Genomic DNA, 11,320 nt, shown 5'->3' with positions numbered 1-11,320 from the left:
GTTTTATTTCCATTATACATCCAGATAATATTTTTCCATATAAAATAGAGAAGTAAATCAGGATACAGAAACACCTTAAAATCTGTGTTGTATTGAAAGGCATCAAATACATCATGAGAAAAAATTATGTTTTGGATTAAATAACAGCCTAGAAGGAAGAAATGCTGTCTGGACCATGATCTGGAATTGTCGACTCTAAAGCAAGCCTGCATGAAGCCTCCTTCTTTAGCCCACTAAACCCGGGTTCACATCTGTAACATTTGGAGTAGATGGTGTTTTTGTGGGTTCTAAGCACTAAGGGCTCTCTTCAGACAAGAGGTAAACTTAGCTCAAGGGGCAAATGACGAGGGAGCAGAAAAGCAAGCCAGGACTCTTGCCTCCTCTATCATGTCCCATAATCTACATTGCGTGCGTTGTCTGGTGGTAGCCATGAAGTGATGACTCCTTGAGCCTTTCATGATAACACCAGTAGGAAGTCTAAGTGACTGCGCAATCGTGATTTCAAAAGTGATTCTGACTCTTCCTTTCAGACCCAATAGTGGAGCAGCATGGCTATAATTAAAGTGAGCATGCCTTCAGATTTGCTCACACAGTTCTTGTCTGACCTGTTGTCCTTAGCTGGGTCACTATTCGTAGGGCCTTTTTTTGCTCTCAAAAAGAAAAGTTTTTCAAATGTAAATTTTGTGGGCATTGGAATGTAAGCAATATTTACCATGATATCACTTCACTAGTATTTTTTCTTTTTGTTTCATGCGTATGTGTGTTGTGTGTATGATTGTGTGTGTGTGAGAGTGTGTCTATGGTATGCACGTATGTGTGTTCACATGTTTGTGGGTGCATATATATGTACATATATGTAGCTGTGCATCACATGTATGCATGCGTGTATAGAGCAGAGGTGGTGATGGGTGTCTTCCTCAATTGTTATCCATTTATTTACTGAGTCAGGATCTCTTATTTGAACCCAGAGCTCACCTGTTTCACACTCTTGCTAGCCAGTTAGCTCTGAGAATCCCCTGTCTATGCCTCTCAAGTTATGGGGTTTCCAGCAGGCCACCATATCAGTCTGTGACTTACCATGAGATTTGAACTCAGTTTTTCATGATTGCATGACAGGCATTTTATACAGTAAGCAATCTCCCAAAAGCTTTTTTCTGGTGGGTTTGTGTTTGTTTTTAATTCTTCATTTTCTTTTGAGAGGACCTGTGATGGTTCTTTTCCATTTGCAGTATAATTCATTCTTCCCAGAATACCCACCAAGTAGATAATATCGCTGTTTTAAAACACAGGAAACTGGTTCAAAACTGTTAAGGCATTACTCAAGGCCACAGGACTACATGAGTACATGGCGGCAAGAACTGAACCTTTCTGGGCCACTGGAAAACCATCCTCTCTCAATTACATTTTCTGATTCAAAATACAGCCTCATACACCCCCGCCCGCCACAAATAAATAGAACAGACTGGAGGAGCAAATACTCTCTAGCGGGTGCATGCAAGTCAGAGGCAAGTTTACGCCCACTGTAAAGCATGGCTGACTCAACCAGATACGGGGAGATTATTAATGCTCACACCGCTGCGTCTATGGTCCCAAGTATGTTTGCAGGTCACTGTACCATTCTCCATGAGTAAGAAAAAACTGCTTCAGGAGAACTTGAACTACGCACTTCTCACTCTGTGAGTTCTGGAAACTGAGCGGAACTCCTCCCCTGCCTGCTGCCCAGGGCTACCAGTCTTTCCCACACCCAAGATATGAAGGCAGATAACAAAGCCCTCAAATAGAAGTTTCCAGATTGTGAGTCATGGCTTACTCAGCCTTTGTTACAGAGAACCTGGAAGCCTTTGAAATGGACTGTTGATTTTGGCGTTCTTAGCTCCCTTACTGCTATCAAGAAATAAGTTACATGACTAATTAGCTTGAGAGATTACCTCTGTATTGAGAATATTGAGAATATCCAGTGTAAGAGGATCTGGTGTTTAATTTATGTTCTTTAATGCCTGTTTGTATCAATAAGTACTTGTTTCCTTGGACAATGCTTTTCTATTTAATAGTTCCTCAATAAATATCTGCTACATTGAATTAAACAGAAATATCAATAAAAGTTAACATTATTATCAGGTACTATGAGTCAAACATTATATTAAAAGCCTTAGGGATATTATTTTCTCTTTCTTATGTGTGTGCACGCATATATATACATATGTAAAAGAAATTAATAAACATATATTATGTGAATGATTTTATAGATGATATATGAGGTCTTATACATAGTGAGCAGTTAAGTATAGGCTTGATGAAACAAATTGTATGTGAAAGCAACCATAAATGTCAATGTGACTCATTAGCATTAGTTATTATCTTGTATGTATACTTTATAGAGACAATTTATGAAACAAATTAATATCATGACTTATACTAAGACATATATCTTGTTTTTGTCAAGAACATGTATTGTTATAGTTACTTAAATTAGATAATATGCACTGTTATATAAGATGTTAGCATGAGCACCATATAATCCTTACTTATATGTAGCTCAAATAATAATATGGCCCAATATTAGGGCTGACAACTGTGTAGAAGTAGATAATGCTTCTGAGGTATTATAGTTCCTACTAATCTAAGTTTCCCTATAAAGTAATGATAATATCTACGACTACCAGATATCAGGTTGGGCTGGGGTCTAGCTCAGTGGAATTGTGCTTGTCAGTGTGCACAAGGTACTAGTTCAGTCTCCACTACTGAGAAAAGAACAGATCTAGGCAGTTACTGTTCCTTTCAGGAGGAAAGGAATTCCTTGGGGTACCCGACACTGTGTAAAGGTGTGCACTTGCAGGGGCCACAGAGATCATTCAGTGGATAAGGGTGCTTGCTGCCAAATCTGTCCTCTTAAGTTCAATCCCTGGAACCCATGTGGTGGGAATAGAAAACCCAATTCACACTGTCCTCTAACCTCTACATGCCGCATGAATATACACACGTGTACACATACACACGATAAATAAACGTAAAGCAAATGTTTTATTCATGAAGAATGATGTAACAGCATCATTATTAGTAACCTGAAAATCTTAGCTTTAAAGTTGGTTGGGCCGGGGGGGGGGGATGGGGATTTATAGTGTGCCATTTTTCAAACATAGATTCTGAAGCATTCTCCAGAATGAAGAAATGCTTCCTTTTCTTCTTTATTCGTGCCCCCCTATCCTACCTTCCTGTATCCCAATCATCCCGTTGCCCCAAGTTCTCCCCATCCAACTCTTCTCACTTTTTTCTCCCCATCTCCCCTTACCCCCCTCCCACCCCACCCTTAAGATCCCGATTTTTTGCCTGGCAATCTTGTCTACTTCCCCTACCCAGGAGGATAGCTATATGTTTTTCTTTGGGTTCACCTTCTTATTTAGCTTCTTTAGGATATCAAAATAAAGACTCACTGACCTTTATTTGTGGCTAGAAACCAATTATGAGTGAGTACATCCCATGTTCATCTTTTTGGGTCTGGGTTACCTCACTCAGGATAGTATTTTCTATTTCCATCCATTTGCATGCAAAATTTGAGAAGTCATTGTTTTTTACTGCTGAGTAGTACTCTAATGTGTATATATTCCACACTTTCTTCATCCATTCTTCCATTGAAGGACATCTAGGTTGTTTCCAAGTTCTGGCTATTACAAATAATGCTGCTATGAACATAGTTGAACAAATGCCCCTGTCATATGATCGGGCATCTCTTGGGTATACTCCCAAGAGTGGTATTGCTGGGTCCAGGGGTAGGTTGATCCCGAATTTCCTGAGAAACCGAAACACTGCTTTCCAAAGGGGTTGCACAAGTTTGCATTCCCACCAGCAATGGATGAGGGAACCCCTTCCTCCACAACCTCTCCAGCAGAGGCTATCATTGGTATTTTTGATTTTAGCCATTCTGACAGGTGTAAGATGATATCTCAAAGTTGTTTTGATTTGCATTTCCCTGATCGCTAAGGAGGTTGAGCATGATCTTAAGTGTCTTTTGGCCATTTGAACTTCTTCTGTTGAAAATTCTCTGTTCAGAAAATGTGCTGTGGGCCAAAATTCTAGAAAGGAAGATTAAACAGCAGAGACCTCTCTCCATTTAGGTATGGACTGCTCCTAGTCTCTGACAAGTCAAGAACCACTGTTCTAGAACTTTCTTATGGAGGCACCAGAGACTAGGTGGGGTTGAGCAACACTTGCTTTGAGATAGGCTTTGGGTGACTCTGATAAAGACTGAATTTGGGAGTTGCTGGTCTAATCTAGTTTGAGTCATATTTTCTCTTAGTCTTCCAAAATATATTAAATGTAACAACAACATTTGTAAGTAAATACAATTATATAATTAATCAGAAAGATCATATCAAGTACTCAAATTGACTAATGATATTTTAAAATGAAAAATCAAGAGAGAGGAAATCATGGTGTAAAGTGGACTGTTTAAATACAATAGAGACACCCAAGGTTTTTATTCTATTTTCTTTGCATAACTGTGTGAGCGGAGAAAGTCATTTGAGTTTCTTCCTTAACTGAGATATAGAAGTCAATAGAGCATTAACTAAGCGATTGAATGGAGAGTAACTAGAACTTTCCCCAGTTACATCTGAATTATTCAGCAAATCAGTGATATGATAGTTGTTGCGGGAGGTCCTTCCGCTCCTCCAGCCTATAGCCGCTGAGATACCCGCCCATTGGGGCGTGGTCTCTCTCTCCCTTTAAAAAAGCGGCCACTTCCTTCTCTCGCTCTCTTCACTTCCTGCTCGGCTGGTGGCTAGACTTCCTTTCTGGTCGTACAGAGGGCTGACGGTGATCTGTAAGTTTTTTCCCCTTTAAATAAATACTACCCTGTTAATTATAATTCCAAACTGCTGTGGCATCGTTTGTGACTTACGTCTACAGATAGTGATTATTATCTATAGGTAAAACATTCACATCATCAGAGAGGTCCAAGGAACGAACCACACCTGACTAAGCTGACCATGTTCAGAGTTTCTCAATGAGTGTAAATGTTGGTGCCAAGTTACTCTCACAATGTTATTGTATTCAAAGTTATTTTATTATGAAATTTATGACTCATTAAATGGCTTAGTTAAAAGGTACAAGCAATAATAATTTTATGTAAACATAAACATACCCTTCTCTATTAAGACAAGGAAACAACAAGCTAGATGTTAGCAACATAACCCAGTGGGGTGTATGCATTTCATACAATGGAATTATAGTTTCTTTTTCACATATCCTGGATCTTTTTTAAAACAATCTCTGTTAAAGAAAGTTAGCATACATAAAAGTTTAGAGATCTAGACAACTTTAAGGTATTCATGTTTCATGTCTCACCCATGATATACTGGCAATGGCAATCCGTCCTGCATCATAGAGTCTTCAGGGCCAAGACTGTAGGTTTGCTTTGTTCCTATTGACAGGTTCAGGTAAGAGGTAGCTGCCTGAGTTCAGAACAAACTCATATCCACCCCCAGACTTCAAAGGGCAGAACTCTGTTGTGGATATGGATACTTCAGGGAAGAATCTTTGCCCACAACCTCGAATCCATGGTCACGTGCACAGTGAGCCAGCTCTTCCGGCCCCTGATCAAGGGCCGGGTTCTAAGAGCTTTAGAGCAGAGAGTAAGGAAACCGACCAAATGTTTGACGTTACAGATCCCAGGAAGGGTCTTGACCTGGAACCAGCCTGAGAGTTCTCTTCACACTGGGATTGTCAGAAGTTCATCTCTCCTGCCTAGGCTGAGCAGCGCTAGGCAATCACGCAGTCAGGAGCCACGACGGCAAGCAATCACAATCCGGGACTTCAGCAAACAGTCATTTATTGTGGATAAACAGAAGATACACTCCCTCTAATCACTATTTATTCACTGATTTACAGCTGCTCGCCTTCCTCTCTAGTCCAGTCTTTACCTAGATGGGAGAGGAAGACTATGGAGGCCCACACAGCACAGTTGCTAAGAGCTTCACTCATGACTTTCAGCCCCATGCTAAGGTGACTTTCAGCCTTCAGGGCCACAGAACGCTGTTGTGAAGCCTTCTACAGGTCACAGTCGTACAAGACCCTGTGCTAACACAATCGTACACACACAGTCCTAACCTCAGCATGTAATGCAGAGAAAACACCAAACAAAGGCAAATCTCTAGCAACGCTCACTTAAGATATCCTTCTGCCCACTTCTCTACCAGTCCGTCATGAAATCTAAGCCACAAACGCGTGGGAGCCAACAGTCCTTCAAATGAATGTGCTTTCTAATCCCCTCGCTGAGGAGAGACAGCAACATAGAGACGTTTATCTCCAGACACTGACATTTTAGTTATTTCAGAAATGCCGGGTTCCTAGGGAACAAATAGTAAAGGGAAATTAGTTTATTTAGCAAAAATGCTACTTAGTGGCCAGCAGTTGAGGCCTTCTTTGGGCAAGCTAACAGGAGGCAAAGGTATGTGAGAGTGACCACAGTCCTGAACTTCCCAACTCCCTGATACTACCAGTGAAACTCCTTAAAGACTTGGACACATACTGAGTTGACTTCAGGACCTATTTACATAATTTTAAACTATAAGGGAACATCCTGGGCAAATGTTCCAGCCAAGTTCAAGCTGTTTTATCTTTATCCCAAAGTCTGTGTCAAAAGCAAGTAGATGCTAACCACCTTTGGATCGAGACTGGAGTGGGACACTAGTCTTTGTGCATCAGGGATAGACTCAGCTCCATGTGCATGTCTCCAGGATTCAGTTCTCTTGGTCTTCTGTGCTAGCCTTCAGCCCCCTCAGTGGTTCAAAGGCTAGGAGAAAGGGAAGTCCAGGTAAGTGTCAGATACTCTTATTTCACATGCTCTCCCCCTATTTAGAACCTCCAACGGAAATTATAGTCTTTATCAAGACTGCTTTGATATATATATATATATATATATATATATATATATATATATATATATATATCTGAAAAAAGATTCCTAAATACTAAATGATGTCTTATAAAAAGAGAAAGGAAGATTTGCCAATAACAAATACCTATGGATCAACACACATCTGTGTGTCTTGACTAGACTCACAGGGAAAATAAAGTATGCAAAGCCTTGAAACCAGTTTTGGTATTACATCAAATTAGAAATTAGAAGCTATCTGAACAAATGGTCCATTATTACTGAGAGAAACCTCACAGGATCAGAGCAGACAATACTTTAAAGGTTAATTAGGTCTTCTTTCCTCTGCCAGAATACCTTGTCAGGAAAACCTCAATCATGCTGAATGCCTAGAGCAGAGATTGATCAGTCCATACGCTAGGAGCCGGAGAGAGTGTCAGATCCTCACTCTTCTGTCAGTGAGAGGGAATGTAGGATTCTGGGCTGAGGTTTAAAAACTGAAATGCATTGGGGCTGGAGAGATGGCTCAGTAGTTGAAAACTGTTTCTGCTCTTGGAGAGGACCCAGGCTCTCTTTCTAGGACCACATTAGGTAGCTCATGACCACCAGTAACTTCAGGTTCTTAGGACTTGATGTCTTCTTCTTCCATCTTCAAATACCGTTATGCACAGTACATAACGTAGCTCATGTAGGCACACACAGAAATTCAAAATAATGAATCCATCTTGAAACATATACTGCATTATTCACTTCCTAGTTAGTCTCCACTTATTTTTCTAACCATGACAGTTGTACCCTGCAAGCTTTTTCTTTAGTCGTGTGTTCATTGTAACTGTTAATAATAGCAATCAAAAGAGGGAACATTATGTAGATTCTTTTCATAATAAAGTTAACAGGGAACAATTAAATATATGCAATATATGATTTAGATTCAATTTGCAGTGCTTGAACAAATAATCACTGGATTAATCTTCATTTTTTTTTCCTTCTGAAACTACTTGAATTGTATGTTGCCCAAGCTTTAAAAAATATAAAAATGCTTCAAGGATTGAAGCATCATATTTTTAAAAAGACAATTCAACCTGGGGTGGTGCCACACATCTTTAATCCCAGCCCTTAGGAGGCAGAGGCAGGTGGGTCTCTTGAGTCCCAGGACACCCAGGATTATCTAATATATTCCAAATGCATTTACTTCCTATACAATCCCCGTTCATCTGGATGTTTTCCAGTATTCCATCCCTAATGGACGTCCACAGGACTAAAGGGGAAAGAGGAGTTTAGGAAACCCTTTGGGATGTGTGCCGACAGAATCAGGAGTTCCACTGCAGGAAGACGACACACATGTCGATAATTTTGATAAACAAAATGAGATTTCTAGAAAGACAATTAACACTGGGAACTATTTACAATGAATCCACTCTAGATCAATGCCATTGTTTTTATTTCAACATGCTCTTGTTCAAAACACTGGTCCGATTATTTCATAGTTCAGAAAGGAAGTCTCTCAGGAGAGACCCGCCAACCAGTAGAGCAGCTCCTCCCACGGCCAAGTCTCTCTACAGAGTTTGTTGATCCTGTGGGTGAATTTTGTCCTTCAAAATTTCACACCCTGGAATCCTAAGCCTGTCGCCTCTCAGAGTGTGACCTTATTTGTACAAAAGGTTGTTGCAGATGTAAACAGTAAAGCAGGGGCTCTCCTGAGCAGAGTGAGCCCCGGCCCAATAGAGCTAGTGCCACATGAAAAAGGAGAGCCTGGAAGTAGGGCCTGACACTGAGGCACAGCGTGTGGTGATCAGCGACACCACCATAAATGGGGGAACTAGGTGGCATTTGGAGGCAGTCCAAGAACAGAGCCTTCCTTAGAGGACTCAGAGGGAGCATGGGCCTGGCAACACCCTGGTTTCAGATTCAGACGGGCAGCCTCCCCAACTGAGACAACAAAGCTTTTCTACGACTCCTGGCTTGTGGCTCTTTGTCTCCGGAGCCCTGGTGATATGGCAATCTTACAAACTTTTTTCCTATTATTCTTTCTAATGCTGTGGCTCTGTTATATAACTCAAAGTTATCACACCAAGGGAAGAATTGTGAAGCAGAGGAATGGCTGTGTGCACTTCCCATTTGGTGCACCGCCATTGTCCTGTCCTCTAAACCCTTATTGTATTTAGGCCCACATTTTGTGGAGGGACTTTCCGTAGGAGAAATAACTGAAAAATAATTTCCTGACCCGTGAAAGCATGCCTACCCTTTCGTGAGGGCCCTTGGACAACCTGACTATCACAAACCCACCTTTTTCTTGTCTGAGTTAGTTAAGAAGTTAATCTGGGCCTTTATCCCTGACTCAAAAAATTTACAACCCCTGCACAGAATGGGTAAATTCTTAAAACAAAGGTTAAGAGACCATCCTTGCTTCAGACCTAGGAAGTCAACTGTTCCTTACACACACAGAGGCATGTGGACGCACACACATACCCCCCACATCCACACAGAACACACATACACTGCAGCTTGTTTCTTGTGTCACTAAAACATGCTTAGCTGTCAGGTAAGTTGTTGGAAAAGTGAGATGTGAGCAGGTTAGCCCAAATGTTTGAAGAATACTCTTGAAGACTGGCATATTAAATGTATGAATATAACAGAAGAACAGAGAGTCATGAGAATGTCTTGTGTCGTGTCCCAGAAGAGTATCAGAAGTGATTGTGAGAGAGTTTCTCCGTTGCATTGGCCTGTTTTTCCCATGGTTAAACTGGAGTTATTTGTGGGGAGGAAAACCAGATATGAATAATCCCTTCTAGTCATCTGTCAGGGGGATCAGCTAGCAATGCAACTGGATGTGACCCTCTCTGTTGACATCAGTCTTCATCACCTTGCTGACACCGTTTGTCCCGTCTCTATTCTGAAATTACTTTCTACCCTTCCTACCAGATTTTCCTAGTTCCCTATGGCACACACTTAAGAGAACTTAATATTTTATTTCTTGGGGCACAGAGTATCTAAACAAATTATTTGGAATATTTCTCCAAGGGCTCATTTCTTCTCCCTCATTTGTTTGTTTATTTGATCATTTATTATTATTATTATTACCAGTATGGACTCACAGGGATTAGTTAGTGCTTTGGATTGTAATCCAGTTACTTCATTTGTTTTGGCTGCTCAAATCATTCCAGTTTGCACTCCTTCAGCTGGCTCCCGCATACACCCTTTGACTTAATTCCATCATTGTGCTTTGTCTGTTCTCAGGAGCACATCCTCACTTTATGGCACTACAGGATGTAATCCTACATGATTTCTCACTCCAGGTCCAGGATCGCATGTTTCTCCAAGAATCCTTTACTTCTAAAAGGGGAGAGTGATGAAAATTTAGCTTGTAGGCGTTCCTGGCTGCTCTACCCCGTTGCCATTGCTTCTAGGCCGTCTGAGATGAGAATGGAGAATAGACACATGTCTATAAATGCTTGTGTCTCTGTCTTTACTGAGATTAAATTAGTGAATTCTCCCACCCTAACCCACTGGCGTGTATTCTAGTCTTCCTTTGCTTCTTTACAGCCTCTCCTTCCATCAACAAGAAGCATGGTTTCTACTACCCACCATCCGCTTCACTCTCAGTGTACAATGGTAGGAAAGCTTCTACTCCTGGGGTAAACAGATTTATCAACCAGAGTTCACTGCTTCTGTACAATTTCTTTCTCTTCTTTACAGCCTTATAGACCCAGTCACTCTCAAAATTGCTTAGGTAATGTTCCCCTCACCAGCTTTAATGAGGGTAATTCACACATTTCAAACACTTACAGTCTTTTCTTACATCGTACATTTCATCTTGGGGTTTCCTCTACCCTAGGTGAGTTTTCCTACACTGTCATTCATTTTTTCTAATTTTATGAACTTAGATATGCATTGTGACAAATACAGTATGACACGGTAGCACCGCATCTGTGCTACTCAAAACCTCCCCGTGGGTTTCACCTGTTTTCTTAAGTCCTTAAACCTTCTGTAATCAAGCATTGTTCTGTCTCTGAGGCGCTGCCTTTTCTGAATGTTCTATAGGAAGTGAACAGTAGACAGCCTTGCAAACTGACTTCCTTGACGTAACCATATGCATTTAAGATTCCACCAGGCATTTTCATTGCTTGCTAATGCATATATGTCATAGTTTTTATTATTTATTTTATCCATCCATGGGTCCAAAGAGATTCAGAAGGTAAAGGAACTTACCACCAAGGATGATGGATGACCTGAGTTCCATCCCCAACTCCTGCAAGTCCTCCTCCTCCTCTCTTGTCCACGCGTGTGCTATGGTACTCAAATACCCTTCATGTCTGCACATGCATAAACACAACACACCAAATGATAAATAAATGTAATACATTTAATACATGTGCTATGGTACTCAAATACCCTTCATGTCTGCACATGCATAAACACAACACACCAAATGATAAATAAAGGTAATAC

Source organism: Microtus ochrogaster, chromosome 4 (genome assembly GCF_000317375.1).
Source record: "Microtus ochrogaster isolate Prairie Vole_2 chromosome 4, MicOch1.0, whole genome shotgun sequence".
Lineage (NCBI taxonomy): Eukaryota > Metazoa > Chordata > Mammalia > Rodentia > Cricetidae > Microtus > Microtus ochrogaster.
The sequence above is the reverse complement of the archived record's forward strand: the minus strand, read 5'-3'. Positions refer to the sequence as shown.